The following is a 23,636-nucleotide window of genomic DNA, read 5'->3' on the forward strand; positions in this document are numbered from 1 at the left end:
TTCTTACACATTAGGAGTGGAGGAATATGTGTGTGTCTCTATTAGAGTGCAGCGCTGCAGTATGTCATAAGAGTTTAGAGAAAATACCAAGTAACGTGTGTTGGGAGATCATTTCTATGATATTATAGTATGATAATAGAAAAAGAAGCAGTCTCAGCAGGTATTTAATAAGACTGGAATGGATTGTTGGTAATTACACATTAGGAGTGGAGGAATACGTGTGTGTCTCTATTAGAGTGCAGCGCTGCAGTATGTCATAAGAGTTTAGAGAAAATACCATGCAACGTGTGTTGGGAGATCATTTATATGATATTATAGTATGATAATAGAAAAAGAAGCAGTCTCAGCAGGTATTTAATAAGACTGGAATGGATTCTTTATTATGAATTTACACTGGTGGGAAACAATGTGGTGCTCATTTAAGGGAAAAAATGTAATACATAAACTACGCAGGTTGCAACTGCCCTTTCCTAGCTGCCATGGGTTGAATAGGTGTATGTGGGGTTTCATATATAAGGAGTTGCATTACAGATGTGTGTATGGACCAGCAGAACCTCATGAATAGAACAAATCTTGGTTTAACATAAAACTGAATGGCCTCATTGAGATATAAATACTTCCCCTTCTACACCTGCCTTTAATATATGATTGAACATGCGGCACTTCGAAGCCCAAGAGTCTCTGCTGCATCATCCAAGGGAAAGAAGTCATCACTCAAACCCCATAAGTCACCAGAGAGCAGGTTACAAGCACAAGTTACTACAGGTGCCCAAGTCTGTTGTACATGACACAATGGGGCTCATTGATCCACACTGAGCAAATTTGCACCTGGGCAGTAACCAATGGCAATCAAATGTTTGCTTTTATTGTTCTACTTAAAAAAAAAAAAATCTAGTCGCTGGTTACTATGGCTTACTGCTCAGGTGAAGGTTTCTTGACCCCCAAAGTGATCATCCATCACTTCAACTACACTTTGAATTAGAGGATGCAAGGTTTTATCGGAATGGTTTCTCCAGTGGCCTGGATGGAATTATATCAGTTCCGTGTGTGTGAAAGGGAATTGGGAAGCAATGGTGTTTGGCAATCTCTGTGGTTAAAGGTTGATACTGTTTAGAAATATGGTAGGTTTCAGGGGAAACCTTCATAATAACGAATGGGTATGGGGCCCTTTAGGAGGCACAGAATGGCCTGTTTGTCCATCAGATCTATATAGCCAGAGTATGGTCTGGTTATGCCTTTTACTATGTGTCAGGGGCAACCCCGGACATCCGCACTAGATGTGCCTTGGTCAAGGGAACACATATTGGAGGGAAATCCTAGATACTTTGGGGCTATTACAGGTGACAATCCCTAGAACACCTAAAACGTGTGTTTTGGCCATAATACAAGACCTTAAGTTAAACCAATACCAGTCGCTTTTTGTCCTTGAGGTGTTGCTACTAGTTAAGAGGTTGATCACCCAGAATTGGAGAAATGTGGCTTCTCCCAATGTCTCTACCTGGAAACTGGCAGATACCTGCAGTACAGAGCAATTAATGTACTTGAAAAGGGGAATCCCTACAAAATTCCATAAAATTTGGGGCTCCTAGATACATTTACCCCCAACACCCACGACAACCTATAGTAGATTAAGCTAAGTGGGTATATAAAAGGGAAACTGAGCTAAAATCCATAAAACAAAAGCTATGACATTGTTTCATTGGTGGAAGACCCAAGATTTTATGAAGGCTTACTACAGTATACTATGCACGAGGACATGTATCTATGATTGACTGAATGTACATATACTTATTGTTGTCTTCAACAACCAGACGTGTAACATATGGTCCATTTTATCTGCTTATCCTCTGTAATTCGCTTTTTTTTTTTTCATTCAATAAACTCCCCGAATTTAAAAAAAACCCACAAGAAATAATGCATTTGACAACACAACAGTTCAGCCGTGTCTGTCCTTATTGAAACAGTATAGAGTTCACCAATTTGTTTCTGCTTTATGCCACAGGTGAGACCATTTCCACAATAGGACCTCTACGTAATCACATATAAAAGCGGCACTGCGTTATCTGAGATGGGATTATAGCATAAAGAATCAACGGATTCCAGAAGTCTTCCCCACTCGTTCTTCCAGAGATCACCTTCTACCTACAGTTCCAGAGCTACTCATTGACTGCTCTTCTTGTCCTCACTAAAGCAACTTAAACGCTGGGTAGTGTGGCACATATTACCCCTTCCTCCTCAAGGAGAGACTTCTTCTCAACAACCATCCATAGCCCATGAATATATATTGGTAAAAAGTCCCAGGATCACCTCTGTCACGCAACATTGCACCTATTCCATACATGCCCCCTCCACCGTCTGTGTGCTGCCATGAAGAAGGAGGATTGCTCCTTGCTATAAAGAGGAGGAGAAGGAGGGGGTGAGATAAAAGAATTATTTTCCTACTGAAAAGAAAGGGAAAAAGAACGAAACAGAAGGAAATGTGCTAATCCAATTTTAAGTCTGCTGAGCTGGATGGTAGAATAAGCCGTAGCAGGTGCACAGAAACACCGAGTGGATAAATCTACTCCTTGACTTTCCCATCTGATCTGGATTTACAAATGCTACAGAATAAAGATTTGAAAATTACACAAAAGGAGGCGGGTGGAAAGAGACCAATGTTGCCAGCAGTTATTTGAAGGTATGTGCTGAGTTTTAAGGACCTGACCTCGGCTTCCTTTGATTTATGGAGTGACTTTACATAGTAGATATACTCAGCTCTATGAAGAGTAAAGGTGGCCATAGACGTAACAATTACCATCTTTCTTGGAAAAGATGTTTCCAAGAAAGATGGTTGGTTTCAATACACACGTGTAGAGCTGAATGGTCAGATATACATATAGAAACAATAGAATTCTACCTGTATCTGACGATTCAGCACTAACAATGGCCCATGTTTGGGTTCCTTCAAAGGCACCCGATCAAAATTTTCTGTCCAGCCCGATCGATGAGCCGACTGATATCCAAGTCTTTTGACGATATCGGTCGGCTCTTTTCCCACCAGATACGCACCGAATATCGTATGAAGATTTTGTACGATATTATCTGTGCGTCTATGGCCACCTTAACAGTGCATTCTATACAAAATCACTCAGATAGTTCAGAGGCTGGTGTTGTAGCAGAGTGGGAAACAATAAGATTTTGGGAATGAGCCAGGGACAGGCAAATAGAGTCAGAAGAGAAAGCATTGAATGGGGAATAGAACATGGACTTGTAAACTATAGAATACATGCCAACATTGCTAGACATATACAGTATGTTATAAATATATCACACAAAGAAATTATATACGACACAATAATATAACATAATCTTAGTGAGAATGGAAATGTGAATGGACTAGTAAGGTAAGTGGAAGATGTGCCAGTAAGGGAGAGTAATGGCACAGAGTAGAGCAGACTATTGTGATGGGTGCAATTAAAAAGTATATTAAGAACAAAAGAAAAATGCAGTCATTGTCTGGAGTGTCTTGTGCTCGGAGAGAGCAGTCGTTCAGTATTTAGTACCGTTTGTATTGTTTACTATATAGTATGGTTAGTTTTGTTCAGTATTTTGTATGGTCAATAATGTTCAATATGATATTGTGCAGCTGTATCAGGCACTAGTGACAAATCTCCTCTTCTTCGGGGCCACTAATCTTCCAAAACTGCCTCCCGCTGGCTAGAATGTAAATCGCTGGAGGGATGGCAATCGGTGCACTTCATTCCGAAGTCGCCTGAAGTTGCCTCACGACAAAACTTCTGGCGACTTCGGAAAGCCAAAGCAATCCAAGTGCCATCCCGCCGGTGATTTACATTCTAGCCAGCGGGAGGCAGTTCGGGGAGATTAGTCGCCCAAAGAAGAGGCGATTTGTGGCTGGACTAGTAATAGCTTGTGACATCACCCTTACACTCACACAAACGTTAGTTATATGGGTATAAAATAAGGTTGCCACCTGTCCTGATTTCACCCGAACAGCACAGGTTTTGGAAGGGCTATCCGGGTGAAAAGTTCCTGTCCGGATTTCCAAATTAGGAAATCCATACAGGACACTGAAGTGAATCACATGGTGATCAGCCAATCGCTGATGTCATGTCATGTCATCAGTCCTGTCCCCCAACGTCACTGGCCCATCCCCCTATGTCACTGGCCCATCCTGCCCGTTTTCGCAGAGAAGAAAAGATGGCAACCCTAGTATAAAATAGTAATAGCAGAATAAAAATCTGTTGGTGATCAAAAGGTTTTTGAGACCACGATGATATGAATTGGGTCTCAACCAGGATACTGTGCCGGGGTTCAGAGGGTCTCTAGTTGTACTATTGGACATGGTTGCAGGGTTGTATTTTGTTTTGGGGCTGCCCTACACACTAGATCTTCTCACACCTATTAGTAGACATGAGCAATGATGCGCAAGTGACATCATGATTTAATGCGCCAACATCGCTTCCACCTCTAACACTAGGGTTCCCACCTGTCTGGTTTTGACCTGGATAGCCCAGTATTTTAAAGGGCTGCCTGGGTCAAAATTAGGAAAACCAGGGCAGGATCCCCCATGATTGACACGGCAATCGGCCAATCGCGCTTCATACCCCTGACGTCACTTCACGCACCCGTCGTGTCATGGCTCCGCCCCTCTACATAACGGCCCCATTCCCTGCCCGGTCTCCACCATCTGACACCCCCTCCCCTCTATCTCCAGATTTCGTGGGAATGTATCTGGCGACAAGTTTTTCTTGCCTATTTACAGGCGTCCAAAGGCTGCCCCCCTAGGAAGAGGCCCTGTAGTGCCTATACGGTCCCCTGGCTGTCAAGCAACAAACCCAAGAGATTTGGGGGTCAGTAATAAAGACAAATTAGTGGAAATCCTGAATGAGCATTTTAAAATATGTATGTATGAAAAACATATTTTTAAAGTTTTACGGCGTATAAAAAACACTTAACTGTGGAGCCCAGTTATTGTACTTACACCAATGTGCTGATGAGTTGCACTTGGATATGCCGTGGCCCATCATATTTATTATTATTGCTCTATTATTTATTAGGGAATGCGCTAGATAATCATCAATGCCGCATTCATGTCTAGGGATATTAAAACCATCATCACCATCGTTCAAGCAAATTTGCCATTTATAATGTACGAGGCAGCAAGTGTTTCCCGCATGAAGAAGGTGCAGGAGCAATAATGACAAGCCCAGCATGTTGGTACCTACAATCCCCTGGAGAGGATGAGGGAGGTGCACATGATGAAAGGATGATGCAAGATTAGGAGATTACTCCACCGAGTCTTGTTAGATGATCAAACTGCTGCTTTCCAGCCAACAAGCCAAGTGTTGCTATTTATTACTAAATTCCCCAGACGCAGCGATAAAGTGAGAAACAAGCGTTTCAAAGAGAGATGTCAAACTAAAGTTCTTGCAAAAGCATTAACTCTATACACAGAATTTTCATTAGAACTTTGCTTTCTACAGTCTTTGAAAATATTCATTTATCATTTTTTTTTTTTTTATTGATTGTTTCTTTATACCATTAAAGGGATACGGTCACGGGAAAAAACATGTTTAACACATCAGTTAATAGTGCTGCTCCAGCAGAATTCTGCACTGAAATCCATTTCTCAAACAGATTTTTTTATATTTAATTTTGAAATCTGACATGGTGCTAGACATATTGTCAGTTTCCCAGCTGCCCCCAGTCATGTGACTTGTGCTCTGATAAACTTCAGTCACTCTTTACTGCTGTACTGCAAGTTGGACTGATATCACCCCCCAGCAGCCTAACAACAGAACAATGGGAAGGTAACCAGATAGCAGCTCCCTAACACAAGATAACAGCTGCCTGGTAGATCTAAGAACAGCACTCAATAGTAAAATCCAGGTCCCACTGAGACACATTCAGTTACATTGAGTAGGAGAAACAACAGGCTGCCAGAAAGCAGTTCCATCCTAAAGTGCTGGCTCTTTCTGAAATCACATGACCAGGCAAAATGAGCTGAGATGCACCTACACACCAATATTACAACTAAATACACTTGCTGCTTCAGGAATTAAATTTTATATTGTACAGTGAATTATTTGCAGTGTAAACAGTGTCATTTAGAATTAAAAACCACATCATAAAAATCATGACAGAATCCCTTTAAGTTACTTATTTTAGCCCAAATCATAACCTATAAAAGATTTGTGCGTTTCACCACTAGGTGGAGCTTGAGTGTAAACGTAACAGAAGAGAAAACTCGGCTGAAATCTTTGGATGATGGCATTGCTGCAATTGCTTGAGACGTCATTGAAACCCTCGCGGCAGTTTTGTTGCTTTGTTCTAGATGAACTATAATTCTTTGGAGCAGATTGCTCAGGTCTAGGTCTGGATTTAGGGTTGCCACATGGAAGATATTTACTAAATCAACCAGGCCCAGGCTGGGATTCTAAATAGAGGCCCAAACAGCCCTCCAGAGGCCAATAAAGAGCGACGGTCTATGGCATCTTACAGCAGCCCCTCAGGCATTTGATAAAATCCATCAATTGCCAGTCCAGGCCAACCAGTAAAAAAAAAATAATGCTTGGAGTGATAATAAGAGAATATAAACAGAGATTTAGAGGACCAGTATTTTTCCAAAAATGGTGCCAGCCATAACTGGACTGTTAACCTGACGTGTCCTTTCTACCCTCAAACAACGTTTCTTTTAATATATGTCTTTGCTTACAAATTATTTGCATGGAAATGTGCCAGATCATTTATGTTTCATTAACGTCTAGGATATTAATCACCGTTGTGGTTTTATTATTCTATATACAAAATGATAGTCGATTTTCCATTTATGATTAATGAGGCAGCACGTGAGGCCACACATGAACCGGACCCTTTCTGCCTCCTGCTGGGGGGAGACATGTTTCACAGGGGCTGACAAACACTGTAACTGTGCAAATATGCAAAAACTGTGTGTCTGCCCAAAAAAGTTATGAGTTGAGAAGAGATGAGGGTCAGAAGAACATGAGTTGAGAAGAGATGAGGGTCAGGAGAATATGAGTTGAGAAGAGATGAGGGTCAGAAGAACATGAGTTGAGAAGAGATGAGGGTCAGAAGAACATGAGTTGAGAAGAGATGAGGGTCAGAAGAACATGAGTTGAGAAGAGATGAGGGTCAGGAGAATATGTAGGAAGGGGTAACGTAGGATGTGGCAGAAAACATAGCATATAATAGGAAGGTGCTATCGATATAAAATCAGTTTAGGGTTTTGGAGAAAGGAAGCAGAGGAGAAAGAACAATAAGGGGCAGATGTATCAAGGGTCGAATTTCGAGGGGTTAAATCCCTCGAAATTCGACTGGGGAATAGAATTGAATAGGCAATTCGGGTGAATTTATGCGCTGGCGAATAGTTGAATGGGCGAACATTCACCAGGCGAATAGGCGCACAATCGAATATTCGCTTGAAGGATTTTCATTCGATCGAATGCCTTTTTATTCAATCAAAAACTTTTTAGGTGGCGAAGTAGGCAGTCGAAGAATTTTTAAGAGACAGTACTTCGACTATGGAATGGGCGAATAGTCGCAGCGTTTTTGCGCTCGATCTATTCGAATCATTCTACTCTGGCGAATTTACGCCAATTCGATAGTCGAGGAGCACAAAAAACTACTCGAAATTCGAGCTTTTTCCCTCTATTCCTTCATCCGAGCTTGGTGAATGGGCCCCTTAATGTGGAAAATCAGAATGTTGGATCATCTTTTTCCTGCAGTTCTTTTGGCTTCTTATAATTATTGTATAAACATCTTACTGTAATGGTTGCATTCAGCTTAAATAAGTTATTGCTATTACTCCTACCAATCCATGTATTCACTCCCTACAAGTCCTCAGGCCCGGATTTGTGGAAAGGTCACCAAGACCCAGGCCTAGGCTGGCAGGATTTTAGGGGACGGCATGTCGCCCTACCACATCGACATTGGTTCGGAAGCTCTGGGGCTGCTCATGAGACACAATTATTTGTGAAAATTTTCCCATGTGTCAATCCCTAGTGCTCCTGATGATCTGATCTTATGATGACCTGATGATGAAAATTTGCGCATGTGCACGAATGAAGGGGACAGGGGTGATGAGGCCTACGGGCACCCGCTATGTAAATCCAGCACTGCAAGTCCTATAACTGTGGTTATGCCCCCTTGTGGTTATTTGGAAAGGGCCAGTTTGGCAAAAGATCTGCAGTCTTGGATATTTATGAAACTATGGCAGGGCTCCAGTCCTAATGAGCTGGAGTGAGTGCAGAGACTAAGTGCAACTAAACTGGTTAGAGGGTCTATATAAATACACCAGTAAAGCCTCAAAGTAATGCTGCTCTGAGTCCTCTGTCAAAAGAAACAGCACATTTCTTTCCTTCTATTGTGTACTCATGGGCTTCTGTATCAGACTAACTGTTTTCAGCTTAAACCTCCAGGGCTAGGGCTTGAGCATGCCCAGTTTGTTCCACTCTCGCTCCCTGCTGTAATCTGAGCTCTGAGCTAGTAGGGAGAGACTCTGGTAGGAAGTGATGTCACACCAAGCTAATATGGCAGCTGCCATCCATAGCTGAGCTGTTTACTCAGCTATGGTAAAGCATTCTACCGAATAAATAGCTTGCACTATTCTGGTTAATCTATTGGCAATAAACTGCTTCAGTAGCTTTCCTTCTCCTTTAATGACTATAAGAATGGCTTGGATGATTTCTTGGACAGACATAATATAAAGGCTATTGTGATACTAAACTCTATAGTTAGTATAGATATGGGTATATAGAATTTATGTGACAGTAGGGAGGGGTGTGTGTATGGGGCTTGGTTTTGATTTGGAGGGGTTGGACTTAATGGACTTTTTTTTAATAACTGTAGCATTATTATGGGCATAAACCAAATATTGTCCTTCAAACGGGGTCTTGCACCTAAAATAACGACTTGGTTCCTATCTTACCTCTACCATCTTGCACCATACATCTGGTGGCCTCAAATCTTACAAAATCCTGCATTTATATTCTGGTTTGCATTGATTAAACATATAGATACCTCCCCTTTTATCCTCTTCCCTTGGCCTTTCCCATCTTGATTGGATGGAGACGGCACAGTTGACTAAGTGTTCCAGCTTGATGTGTGCCGCTAATTACAGTAGCAAGCGACGAGGCTCACATGATTAATGTAAAAAGGCAGTGAGATAGTAATAGATGTTGAGAAAGGTTTGTTTCATTTGGATCTGGTTTTTATTATTTTCTTTCATCATTACAGACATGGAGGTACAATTACAAGTCATATAGAGGCGATTTCACCTTGCGCTCGTTTATACGCTTTGCATACAGACTCTGGTGCAAACTAATTTATATTTTATGGTAGAAAGTATTAACGACTACCAGGCAACCATGTCTTGAAACCCATGAGATGTAGATATTGAAGAGCAAAAGGTTCACTCCAATTTCCTCAGAATCCATTTAATTCCCTGTTAAATGTATTCAATCCACTCTCATTTCTTTTCATTTGATCTCATTAAACGCGCTGATATCCTTAATATTTCTCCATGGCGGACTAAATAATTATAATGATATGTTTGTAATGAGGAATGATTGCTCACCTCGCTTGTAAACAATATCCAAAAGGGCACTTTGTCCCTCATATAGTTGCCAAGGGTCCCTAATCTGCACAACGTTCTTGAAAGTTATTGTCCCCGACTATTGCTTCACCTTGAAATCTACATTTTAATATGGGTATGGGATCTGTTCTCCAGAAACCCGTTATCCAGAAAGCTCCGAATTACGGAAAGGCCGTCTCCCATAGACTCCATTTTATCCGAATAATCAAAATTTTTCCTTTTTCTGTGTAATAATAAAACAGTCGCTTGTACCTGATCCCAACTAAGATATAATTAATCCTTATTGGAAGCAAAACCAGCCTATTGGCTTTATTTCATGTTTATATGATTTTCTAGTAGACTTAATGTATCAAGATCCACATTACAGAAAGATCCATTATCTGGAAAACGCCAGGTCCTGAGCATTCTGGGTAACAGGTCCCATACCTGTAATAATAAAATAGTAACTTGTACTTGATCCCAACTAAGATATAATTAATCCTTATTGGAGACAAAACCAGCCTATTGGGTTTATTTCATGTTTATATGATTTTCTAGTAGACTTAAGGTATGAAGATCCATTATCTGGAAAACCCCAGGTCCCGAGAATTCTGGATAACAGGTCCCATACCTGAATTTGGACTTTGGTTATTCTTATGGTTTTGGAAATATTTACCTTTGTTCTGCAGACTTCCAATTTGGAATCAAAATAATCGGGGTCTGAAAAGAATAATTTGTTAAACTATTCACTGAATGAATCTGAATTATGGTCATGGTTGTATTTCCTCATTATAACAGACGAGGAACAGTAAAAGGCAAAACAATTAAAGCAAGAAAACGACTCTCTAACAACCCGAGGATACATTTCTATTTTTTAAAAAAAAAATTCTGCATAAATTCAAACCTCAGGAGCCTAATTAAACAAGAATTACACTCAAAAGTTGGTTTGACCTTCAAAAACACTCAGTCCACCTTCACTAAAGATAACGTACTTGCACTTTTGTGAAAATAAGTAAAAGGCTGGAATTTAATAACCTCGCTAAGTGGCGCCGCAGGCTTTTTTTTTCTCCTAAGTACAAATGAAGTGTCTTCTCCTACAGCCTTTTTTTACTCTTATTCTAAAGAGACAAGTAAGGGGGTTATTTATCCAAGTCCAAATTTATCTCAATGGTTTCTGAAAAAAACTCTGACCAAATCCGCATGGGTTTGTTTGGGCTTATTTATTAATACACTTTCCCGAAAATTTTGTTTGCCCGAAAAAAAATCGCGAAAAATCTGATTTTCACAATTTTTTCAGATTTTTCATGAGAAAACTCAGAATTTTGCCAGAAAATGTTGGGGTATTGCCAAAAACCCAGCGCACATAAAAAAATCATTGGGACTTCTCCCATTGACTTATATGCAATCTCAATGCCGGATTTTCAGATTCAGACTTTTCCCATCCTCGGGTTTAATAAATTCCGAAAAATTTTAGATTTTTTTTTTTTTTAAAAGTCCGATCAAAAAATCATGGATTTTTCATGCTTTTTGCATTCTGAGTTTAGAAAATAACCCCCTAAGTGTCTTACCATTCTACAAAATACTACTAGGCCAAGCTGAATAAAATACTTCTGTTATATATACCCAGGTACCACCATTATGTATTTTATCAATCCATAACAGTTCTGGTTTGTAGGGAGGGTTCTCTTAAAGGAGAACTAAACCCTAAAAATTAATATGGCTAAAAATGACATATTTTATCTAGTGAACTTATTGCAGGAGGCTAAAGTTTGAGCTTGTCAATAGCAGCAATGATCCAGGACTTCAAACTTGTCACAGGGGGTCACCATCTTGGAAAGTGTCTGTGACACTCACATGCTCAGTGGGCTCTGATTGGCTGTTGAGAAGCTAAGCTTAGGGCTCGTCACTAATTATCCAGCAGAAAATGAGCTTCCCTGGCTGTAATATAAGCTGATGCTACAGGTTTGCTGATTATTAAATTCTGATGCTAATTGCACTGGTTTCTGTGCTGCCATGTAGTAATTATGTGTATTAATGACTAATCAGCCTTATATTGTGACATTTCTATTCTATGTGTACTGTATATTGTGAGTGGCTCCCTAAGCTCAGTAAGTGACAGCAGCACAGAGCATGTGAATCAGTGAATCAGCAGAAAAGAAGATGGGGAGCTACTGGGGCATCTTTGGAGACACAGATCTTTACTGCTAAAGGGCTGTGGTTGCCTTGGGCTGGTACAGAAGCACAAAACATCATGTACAACATTTCTAGCTACTTCTTTAGTTAAGCTTTAGTTCTCCTTTAAGGAGAGATTGGCCGTTGAAACGTCAAGTATTTTATCGGGAACTGGTGGCTGTAGGGGACAAGGCTTTCAGTAACCCTCACAAATCCTGCTAAATACTAAAATGCTATTCAGAAATATTCCTCATACAATGGGAATTGTCAATGTACGAACACTTGCACCCTTTTCATACTACTCAGTGTCGGACTCCCACTTTCCAAACTATTATTCCTCCTCTCCTCACTCAACCTCTTTATTCTCCTGGTCTTCTACTTCTACTTTACATTCTTCCATTATTAAGCATCTAAGAAATAGCGAATGATCATAAAATCGACTAAATGGTTAGAAACAAGAGGGTCCCACCAGGAGTTTTCCCGGTTCCAGGTGGGCCAGTCCGACACTGCTCACATATTGAATATTAGAGACCCACAAACATTCTCACAACCATTACAATTGCCCCTTTCTCCTTTAATTCAGATCTTTCCACTGTCCCTATTTTTTTTTTTTGCCCCGTTAATATTCTTAGTGCAGCAAAATTGATTAGAGGTTAGACGCCAAGATGATTCCTTCGCACACTTTCACTTGAAAACAAATGCAAAAACAAACCCGAAAAAATAAATAAATAAAAGAAGCTGCGAAAGCTTTCAGATTTTAATTGAGAATATTATAATGTTCCGACAGGGTGCAGATTAGTTAGTGCCCTGCTTACTCCAAAGTTGCATAAACTGCAATGGAAAAGCAATTACAGCTTAAATCTCACTGAAATGTGGCTTCAAGCAAAGGTTAGAAAGGAATTCATGTGTTGTTAGTGATACAGTCAGAAGGGAAAGAATAGTAATTAAAAACCTATAAACACATGATGTAAAGCTCTGATTTTGTTTGAGAAATCCATTGGCAAAGGAAAGAAAACAACTTCACACCGGCCAACGTTCCTGCTCTGAAAGGTGATTGTGATTACGGGGGGGGGGGGGTGTTTTCAGTTTTCAGTGCTGCCAGGTGCCATTGATTAGAATATTCTTTAAAAAGGATTGAATTTGTCCGTCTATTAAAAATGTAGAATTTGTTATATATTTGTTATACATGTTTATTTGCAGAGCTATATGTATTAGACACAACCCCACTCTCCACCCCCTCAGCTGTGTCCCTCTCTGATCCTGCTTTTAGTAAACTGGGAGCAGATTGAGGACAGTAGAAGTACAATTACCTGTATAATAATGGGTTCATGTACTGTAACCTGTCCCTCTCCCTTCCCCCCCCAGCAGCCTAACAACAGAACAGTGGGAAGGTAACCAGATAGCGGCTCCCTAACACAAGATAACAGCTGCCTGGTAGATCTAAGAACAACACTCAATAGTAAAATCCAGGTCCCACTGAGACACATTCAGTTACATTGAGTAGGAGAAACAACAGGCTGCCAGAAAGCAGTTCCATCCTAAAGTGCTGGCTCTTTCTGAAATCACATAACCAGGCAAAATGAGCTGAACAGAATCCCTTTAAATGTCCTTCTACATTATAAGATGTTGTTCTATGGAAAGACCCCACAAAACACTTGGTAGATGGGTCACCAACGTCACTTATTATATTAAATATAATATATTATCTTATAAAAAAAAGTTTCTCTTTGCTGTTGCTTGAAATGTGCTTATCACAAGCAATTATCCTCAGTCGGCATCTCAGGAAAAGCAAGTTCTTGTATCCGACAGCAATAGCTTCACCATCTATAGAACTGAATCGGTGAATTTTATTGATTTTTTTTCAAGCCAAGGTGTTTTACTGTAGGATTTATCTCACCTAAAATAATCCTCCCTAAGAAGAACTGGAGTGAGACTGAGAAACAGAATGAAATGAATACAAAACAGGAGAATCCAACATGTAAGTGTCAAAATGAATATGAAGCAGACAACAAACAAACCTTTATAGTTGATTCTTATACCAACACACAGCGGATCTACAACGTAACCACATTCTCTAATATGATTTATGCCATCATTGGGCAACAAAACAAACTGTAATTGTAAGGAATCTGCCCAAACTGTCTCATCTATATAAAAAAGCAACGTGACAGCAAAACATTAACTAATTAGTTAATCGCTGCAGATTTCATGGAGAATTCCTCATTTATAATAAAACACTGGATCTTTCATCCCAACTGTCATCATAAATGATGTGGGATTTGGAGAGTTACACTACGATGGCACATTCATTCATTCGTTTATTTTCTGCTTCCACCTTTGAATTGATGGGGACTTTGTAATAAATACACACACGAAATATATATATATAGGTATGGGATCTGTTATACAGAAACCCATTAATCAGAAAGCTCCAAAGTACAGAAAAGCCATCTCCCATAGACTCCATTTAATCCAAATAATCAGAATTTTAAAACTGATTTCCTTTTTCTGTGTAATAATAAAACAGTCGCTTGTACTTGATCCCAACTAAGATATAATTAATCCTTATTGGAGGCAAAACCAGCCTATTGGGTTTATTTCATGTTTACATGAATTTCTAGTAGACTTAAGGTATGAAGATCCAAATTACGGAAAGATCCATTATCCAGAAAGCTCCGAATTATGGAAAGGCTGTCTCTCATAGACTCCATCATAATCAAATAAGTTCAGTTTTTAAAACTGGTTTCCTTTTTTCTGTGTAATAATAAAACAGTCGCTTGTACTTGATCCCAGCTAAGATATAATTAATCCTTATTGGAAGCAAAACCAGCCTATTGGGTCTATTTAGGGGCAGATTTATCAAGGGTCGAATTTCGAAGTAATGGGAGTTTTTTGAACTCCCATAATAATTAAAATTTATCAAAAAAAAAATCTAATTTTTTTTTTGTTGGCTGATTAGGCCCATTTTTGATCTAATTCGAATTGTACAAATCGAAGTAACATCGTATTCGAACGAATTCGATTCTAAGTTTTTCCCAAAATTGAGTTTTTCCACCAATTGACTCCAAATAGGTTCTAGGAGGTCCCCCATAGGTTTAAACAGCATTTCAGCAGGTTTTAGATGGCGAATGGTCAAATTTTTCAAGAGACAGTTCATGATAAATTTCAATATTTGGATTTTCAAATTTTTTTGCCTTGGAAAATATTTCAAGATTTTGCTTTCCTTTGAATGACTGAACTAATATTTAGTTGTATTATAATCAGTGTTTCTGAGAACTGCTGCACCTCTGTGTTACACGGAGTCCCCCCCCCCCAACTTCCAACAACCTGTTACATTCCACAATTCTTCTGCATTTCTTGCTTTTGCCTCACAAACACCATTTTTGATGTCACCCCACAAGTTTTCTATTGGGCTGGTCACTCCATAACGTCAATCTTGTTGGTCTGGAACCAAGATGTTTCTCCTTTACTGGTGTGTTTGGGATCATTGTCTTATTGAAACCCCAATTTCAAGAGAATTTACTCTTCGGCATAAGGCAACATGAGCTCTTCATGTATTTGATGTATTGAAACTGATCCATGATCCCTGGTATGTGATAAATAGACCCAACACTATAGTATGAGAAACATCCCTTGTCATCACTCTCTTCACTCTGTACTGGGGCTTCAATTCAGTGTTTGGGGGTCATCTGACAATCTGTTTGGACCCTAGATCCAAAAAGAACAATCTTGCGCCATTTCTCTTTAGGCCGGTCAATGTGTTCTTTGGCAAGTTGTAACCTCTTTGGCTTCTTGCCGATAGCTTGGCTTCACATACACATCTTCTAATTGTAACAGTATCACAGGTAACTTTAGACCTTCTTTGATCTTCCTGGAACTGATCATTGGCTGAGTCTTTGCCATTTTGGCTACTCTTTTATCCATTCCAATAGTAGTTTTCCATTTTCTTCCACATCTTTCAGGTTTTGGTGCCATTTTAAAGCATTTGAGATCATTTTAGCTGAGCAGCCGATCATTTTCTGCACTTCTTTATATGTTTCCCCTCTCCAATCAACTTTTTAATCAAAGTACACTGTACTTCTGAACAATGTCTGGAACGAGCCATTTTACTCAGATTATCAGAGAGAAATACACTATAACCAGCAGCACAACATTCAGTGGCGTAACTACCAGGGGTGCAAGAGGTGCAATGGCACCTGGGTCCGCACCCACCGGAGCCACGATAATGGATATCATGGGTGGTTGGGCAGGGGGAGATTTTACAGTGCACGCAATTCATAGGGGGGAGGGCCCGACAGGGGGGCCCAGGTGCTCATCCTATACCAGGGCCTGCCGGTGAGTAGTTATGCCACTGACAACATTTGCTCCTTCCTTCCTTAACTAAGGGACGTAATTGACTCCAGTTATTTCCCAGAATGAATGACCTCACTAATTGAACTCCACACTGCTATTATATGGAACAAGCCTCAATTCCTCAATTAATGATCCAATTACACAGAATCAGCAGCAGGTCATGCCGGTTGGGTCTTTTGGATTTCTATTATTCTACTTCACCTACTAGTAAATTATTTGCCATGTAGAAATAGAATTTCTACCAAAAAGTGATGTTGGACTGATATTATTCTGAATACATCTGTATATCTGGTACCAAAAGTTTCAATAATGAATTACCATTGGTTGTAGCAATGGATATGTTGATTATGTTAGTGCCAGAAAGGATCAGGATAACACTGTACAGGAGAGGAGCTGCTTGGGTACTGCCAGCCCAAAAATGTCACCCACTTCAGTGCCCTATAACCGGATATTGATTATGGAAAGGCATATATTGAGTGATGCATTATGATGCACTGACTATAAATAATTGTAGATATATAGGTACTGTGAATAATGTCTGCATAGAGTAGAATATATGGAGTCAACAGGATATTAGGAATGTCTAAGAATGGCTAGAATGATTAAACAGAAAATAACTAATACTATTTAACGGTTACTGTGTTTAATACATTTTCTTTAGAGATGTTATACTTGCAGCGCTCTGTATGGGAAATGCGATAACTAAAAATGTATTGTGTAACCTATTTTTTTTTGAGAGTGTGGGTACATGTTTCTATATAAAGCTTAGGGACACGTCTCTGACCCAGAAGCGATCTAACCACATATGACAATCTAGAGAGTCGTGTTTCCACTAACCCTCCTTCCCAAAGAGTCAGATATTTGCCCACATCTCAAAATAACGGAGAGTCACAGATGGTGATGGGTGAACTTCTCCCAAAAAATGTGTGTATTTTGCCTGTGAAATTTGCAAAAACTGCGAAAATGTGCCAAACTCGAATTTTGACACTAGCATCAATTGTTGACACCGTCGTTAAAGTCAAGGCATCCCAATAGTGTTGATGCACAATGGTTATGACATGAGCGACTTTTCTGACGCGCGTCCATTTTCGCAAATGTATTTGCCGGTGGCGAATGTCGTGAATTTGTGCCTGCCAAATTTATTCGCCATCACTAATGATAGATTTAAATGGCAAATGCTAATGCTTAATGTACCATCCTATGTTCTGCAATTTTCTGGCTTGGGGTTGCAGATAATGAGATATGGCCAAAAGTCTTTGCCTAAAGCCCATTAATACCGTAAATTGGAATCAATTGGTTTTACTACATTAGCTATTAATGCTCTTGGTTAAATAGCTACAGATAATGCCAAGAATATTGTAAAAAATTGCCCTGCTAGCTTGTTATACTTATTATAGTTATATTTTTTGACTATAATCTGTAACAGCTGTATGAAATGGTATCAAAATGATTACACTCCTAATTTTCACAACAGTGCAATTAATCCACAAATTAGGATACTACAAAAAAACTAAAAACTGTAAAAAGCTCTGAGCAAAAGCAGCAAACTCCTGGAAATTACATGTTTTTGTTCTTCGGGAGCTTTGCCACTTGGCTACAGCTGGATGGGATGGCAGGGCTCCTGAAGAACTACTTGTGAAAATGAAAGAAAATGAACTTTGCTTTAATTGAGAGGGAGGAGTCCACCTTTGCAGTCCTCGTTTTTTTTTTTTTAGAATGAAACATCAAAAATGTGGCCTCTGTGACAGCCATAAATTCCCTGGCCTCCTGCCACCTCCTATTATGAAAGTAAGTTTTTCTCTACAGACTAAAAAAGACACAAAAAACACTTGTTACATCAACTGCTATTACACGTCCTGCCTCCCCTGAGGGCCCATGACTAGGGTGGAATCTTAACTATAAAAAAACCCTACCCCCCTACCCTACATAGACCCCACTCCCTGCTCCCCCCCCCCCCCAGCCTAGGGTAAATGCCCCTAACTCTTTACTTACCCCTCTGTGTAGATTTAGGACATCCGAGTTCACAGGCGCCATCTTCTTCTCTTCGTGAAGAAAGCGGCATATTGGCGCATGCGCAGTTGCAGTGATGCTATACACATTAGGGATAGGAACAGTTAAGTACAGGTATGGGACCTGTTATCCAGAATGCTTGGGACCTGGGGGTTTCTGAATAATGGATATTTCCATAATTTGGATCTTTATACTGTCATGGGAATTTTTTTTTCCAAAACACATCAGTTAATAGTGCTGCTCCAGCAGAATTCTGCACTGAAATCTGTTTCTCAAAAGAGCAAACTGATTTTTTTATATTTAATTTTGAAGACATGGGGCTAGACATATTGTCAGTTTCCCAGTTGCCCCCAGTCATGTGACTTGTGCTCTGATAAACTTCAATCACTCTTTACTGCTGTACTGCAAGTTGGACTGATATCACCCCTCCCTTTCCCCCCCAGCAGCCTAACAACAGAATAAAGCTAGCCATAGACACAAAGATCCGATACGATTTTCGGACTGTGTGTGGATTGTCCTATGGAGATCAGTCGTTTGGTCGATCGGACAGGGTAAAAGATTTCTGTCGGCTGCTGATAATATCTCTGCATGTATTGCCGATCGTACGATTTTCAGTGGGAGACTGTCACTAGCTTTGTCGGACATAACTTTCGTACGATTGCTGTCAGGGGCAGAACATCAGCTGATCTGTTCTTTTGTACTTTATTTGATTGGAATGGTTAGTGGCAGGTCGGGAGATGGGGAAGTCTGATCATTCGAGGATTCTTTGCATCTATGGCCAGCTTTATAGGAAGGTAACCAGATAGCAGCTCCCTAACACAAGATAACAGCTGCCTGGTAGATCTAAGAACAGCACTCAATAGTAAAATCCAGGTCCCACTGAGACACATTCAGTTACATTGAGTAGGAGAAACAACAGGCTGCCAGAAAGCAGTTCCATCCTAAAGTGCTGGCTCTTTCTGAAAGCACATGACCAGGCAAAATGACCTGAGATGCACCTACACACCAATATTACAACTAAATACTCTTTCTGCTTCAGGAATGACATTTTATATTGTACAGTCAATTATTTGCAGTGTAAACAGTGTCATTTAGAAATAAAAACTACATCATTAAAATCTTGACAGAATCCCTTTAAGTTCACGTGCAGCTATTATATCATTGGTTTGTATTGCTTGGAAACTATAATCAATGTAACCCCTTACGAAATCATGTAAATATTAAATAAACCCAATCCAATACCTGTAGTGGAATTTGAAAAAAAAGTAAAAGCTTAACAATTTGCATTGATATTAAAAAGTGAAAGTTTGCCATAATCAATCACACTCCCTCCTTGCTGTGATTGTCTATTCTTCAGTTACCACCACAAGAACTGTATTTAATTCTGCCAGTAATGCTTGCCAAGTCATATGCAGTGCCGTGTGTCAGTCTAACATTTTCTTAAAAGAATTATTAAACAGACAGTTGAATATCATAATTGCTATAAAGGTTATAAAAAAAAAACCAATTACGCTGCACAATATGGCATTTGTAGCACAATATCAGTTTTGCTGCACAATGTAGATTTGCATTTTATTTCTAGAAGATTTATTGGCCAGCATGAAGATAGATTTGTGCCACGGAATAGAAATGTATGTTTTTCCCCCTCCTCCATAATTAGTTTTTGTCTGAAAATTGATTTTAGAGCAACGAAAGAGAGAAAATGTCATATTTTGTTGAGAAATAATGCATTACTTTTCTCATGAAAAACGAAATCTTGCACCATAAATCTATTGTATTTTATAAAACATTTACACGCAGGAATATCACAGTACAGTATATTTGCCTATTTGGGGAAATCAAACAGCAATTTTAGAATTTGGGGAAACTATTTTAAAAAAAGACAAAAAAAAGACACAAAGTAAAAAGATTTAGAAATGGAATACAGGCACTTCAATGATTGACTCAAAGCATTTTGTTAGTAGGTGCTTACAAGTATTTCCAATATGGCTTAAATTAAAGTTGAAAAATTTGTTAGTATACAACGGAAAAAAACAGCAAGACAAATAAAACTTTAAAATCGCACAGTCTTCGATAAGGAATAATTTACCGAAACTCCACTTGTGCTCCTTTTTAGAAAAGGCGACAGGGCGACAATCCATCTTGCCGCGCTCGATTTCTCCTCCCTGGCTATCTCCTATAAGGAAGGCAGGGAGGAGAAATCGAGCAACGCATGATGGATCGCCCGATTGCCTTTTTTGAAGAGGCGCGCAAGCAGAGTTTAGGTAAGTTATTTCTTAATTTTACACTAATAATAAAGGCACAGGCAGAAATGATTGGGTCTATGAAATACCCATGATGTCATAATTAGTAGTCCACTGCAGGATGAACAGAATTATTTCAACCTATACCCTAGCAGCAGCATGTGTACTTTATATAGGTTTAAAGGGATAATCCTTAAAGAAGTGCTCTAAGTGTGCCAGCAAGCTGCTGTATCTGCCATTTGTCAAGATGTTTTATAAAGTCAGTGGGGAGCTGTTATTGCAGACAGTGCAGGTACCATGATGAACTACACAGATAACATTTATTTTCCAATAGGCATGGTAGAAAACATAAAGCACTGCAACACTATAGCTTCAAACCCCTAAAAGGTTTCCCATCCTTATGTCTTCTTTAGCAAGGATTTCATTATTTTGAAAAATGTGTAGTCTCTGCAGATCAAGTCTCACATCCTTCGATGGCTGAGCTCCTCTAAATATCCATAATTTGAAACTAAAAAGAGGCCCTCTGAATTATGTAAGTGCTCATTAACTGCGAGTTAGGAGTCGACAATTGTTCAGATTTCCTATTCCCCATGAACACAATATCAGAAATGCTTTGGCCTCTTTGCTAGTGTCTAGTGTCATATCCAGGGCCACGATCAGGGGGGCATAGGGGGTACTCCTGTATCGGGCCCAGACCTTATGGGGGGCCTGGCTATGCTGCACTTTTTGAACAAGCCGAGGACCTCGACAGTTCAGATCCGCCAAAAAACCCAAACAGCCGTCCCGAATCAGAGAAAAGACCAAAAGCCACGAAAATAGCTGAAGTTGAAGTCCTGAAGTGGCGAAAAGACCCGAAGTCATGAAAATAGAAGAAGTTGAAGTCCTGAAGCAGCAAAAAGACCTCAAAGTCATAAAAATTGACGACGTTGAAGTCCTGAAACTACGAAAAGACCCGAAGTCATAAAAATAGACAAAGTTGAAGTCCTGAAATGGCGAAAAGACTCAAAGTCATAAAAATAGACGAAGTTGAAGTCCTGAAATGGAGGAAAGACCCAAAGCCACATGAACTTGAAGTCCTGAAGTGGCGAAAAGACCCGAAGTCACCAAAAACAGTCAAAGCTGAAGTCCTGAAGTGGCAGAAAGACCTTTTAAGTCCTGAAGCGGTAAAAAGACCTGAAGTCACGAAAATAGACGAAGTTGAAGTCCTGAAATGACAAAAGACCCAAAGTCATGAAAATAGACTTGCATCATTAAAAAGCATAATGGGTCATTCAACTCTTAAGGCCCCCATACACAGACCGAGTCGGCAGCTTATTGGCCCATGTGTGGGGCCATCTGACGGGTGTCCCCGATGAATATCTGGCCGAAAGTCGGGCAGATGTTGATCGGGCAGGGTAAAAAATTCTGTTGGATCACAGCTGCATCTGTGCGTTGGTGCAATCCAGCGATCCAACCGCCTGTATTGGATGCATTATGATCCTGGGTCCGAAAATCGGATCAGCCTGATATCGCCCTCTTCAATATGGGCATATCTGGGAGAGACCCACTTGTTGGTCAACATCGCCAAATGAGTGGATCTCTACGTCTATGGCCACCTTTAATGTGGCAGATGCATGTGAATGTGTGAATGGAGTTCTGTGAGAATGTACATTACCATACTAACTAATATCATTGGCTATACAGTCCTTCAAAACAAAAGAAGCTGCATTTAAGTGTATTTTATGTTTCATAAACAGTAACTTCTAAAACGATGGCTTATGGTCGGCACAAGACTTTATTTCCATGCATTCTGGAAGTGGATGAATGATTCTGTAATTCTTGATCCAGACTGTAGCTCCAGCACAAGACCAAGATGCTTTGATGTCAAGAACAAGGCATGTTTAAATGTACCATTATGGTTATAATGTCCCTTTTATAACAGCGCTTACTTTTTCAATCCATGAAGTATGCCAATGAATATATGCATAAATCCAGCACAAGCGAACATCCTTGCTGTAGGCTTTTTATATACTATTTATATACGGCAATAAAACGGACTTCCATAAATAATCTGATGTTTCGTCAGACGGTTAAAAATGTTCATGAGTCAGGATGAGAAATCCGCTGATAAAGGTGTAGTCAAAACCAACACCGTTTGCTCATAACCTGATACTAGTCAGCCACTAGCTGTGCAGCATAAAGTCTTTACACTGAATACAAAATAATCTGGGGCACTTTTATCTGTGTAGATGGAGCAATTAATAGGAGCCAGGAAAGATTAATTTTCTATCCAACAACCAATGGAGCTCTATGTAAATAAAAGGACAGGCAGAAGAAGATCTTCAAAAATAAGAAGCCAAAGTGTCATGCATATCCAATATTCCATAAGTCCATCTGCTTACAATAGACCCCACTGACCTTTCTTCTAGCCAACAAATACCTACAGAAGGTATAGAGTAAGACCAAGCAGGTGCAGAAACAGATCACTCAATAAAGTACAAAATAAGAGCTAAATCCAAAGTCAGGTCAGAGGCCAAGGCCCAGCAGAGGATCAGATAGTCATGAATTGAATCGAATAAACACGAAATGTAAAGTATTGCGTTTCTTTGCCGAGTATTTTTGCAAATGAGCCAACGCAAGGCTCGAACAGAAGACGATATTGCTAGCGACGAGGGGCTGGAATTGGCCTGCAGATTTCAGTAGGCTGATTTCAGCCCTGAGTTTTGATCTTGAGCTTTTCTTCCCTAAAGTATAGATAACGTAGACCTCCAATAGGCAGTTGGTCCCAAGTTCAAACCCCACAAAAGACAGATGATCAAAATAGGCATGGACAGGGTTGGACTGGGGACCCACTGGTGCTGCTGTCTCCAGACCCCTGTCGCGCGTGTTTATGACGCACGTACACGTATAGTTCCTCATGCACTTTTTTTTTGTTGCGGCCCAGAAGGGAGGTTGCAGCAGGCGACAGGAAGATTATCCAGGGAGCGAGTCGGCCCCGGCAGGGCCCACAAGAGCCGGAGCCCACCGGGTTTTTGCCATGCCTGACCTGGGCATGGAATAGGTTAGTTAGAATATAGAACTGGCACCACTGGATATTTTCAGGTCCAGTTGTCTTGTGCTTGAAGTGTTGTACGGATATGTTTGTAAAAAACAAATAAATGTCGAAGGCACTGCTAACATGAAAAGACAAGGCACCAATTTATTTCGGGGAGACAACTACAATGTTGCACAATGAGCCTGCAGAGCATATCTTGTAGCCTCCACAAACCATCGTCCTTCTCTGCACT

At 40.0% G+C, this 23,636-nt stretch overlaps 2 protein-coding genes across 8 annotated transcripts in view; one reads left to right on the top strand and one right to left on the bottom strand.

The window, feature by feature from the left end:
* Nucleotides 1–23,636, top strand: part of flrt1.S (fibronectin leucine rich transmembrane protein 1 S homeolog) — a 143,866-nt gene that overhangs the window by 98,417 nt on the left and 21,813 nt on the right. For 4 of the 5 annotated variants that reach the window (XM_018259615.2, XM_041591325.1, XM_041591326.1 and 1 more), the window contains one exon: nucleotides 2,003–2,677. The gene's annotated coding sequence lies outside the window, so the exon portion shown is untranslated. 5 annotated transcript variants of the gene reach the window in all.
* The window catches only part of macrod1.S (MACRO domain containing 1 S homeolog), a 220,259-nt gene that overhangs the window by 90,209 nt on the left and 106,414 nt on the right, over nucleotides 1–23,636 (bottom strand). The gene's annotated exons all lie outside the window — the stretch shown is intronic.

This window comes from Xenopus laevis, chromosome 4S, assembly GCF_017654675.1.
Source record: "Xenopus laevis strain J_2021 chromosome 4S, Xenopus_laevis_v10.1, whole genome shotgun sequence".
Taxonomy (NCBI): domain Eukaryota; kingdom Metazoa; phylum Chordata; class Amphibia; order Anura; family Pipidae; genus Xenopus; species Xenopus laevis.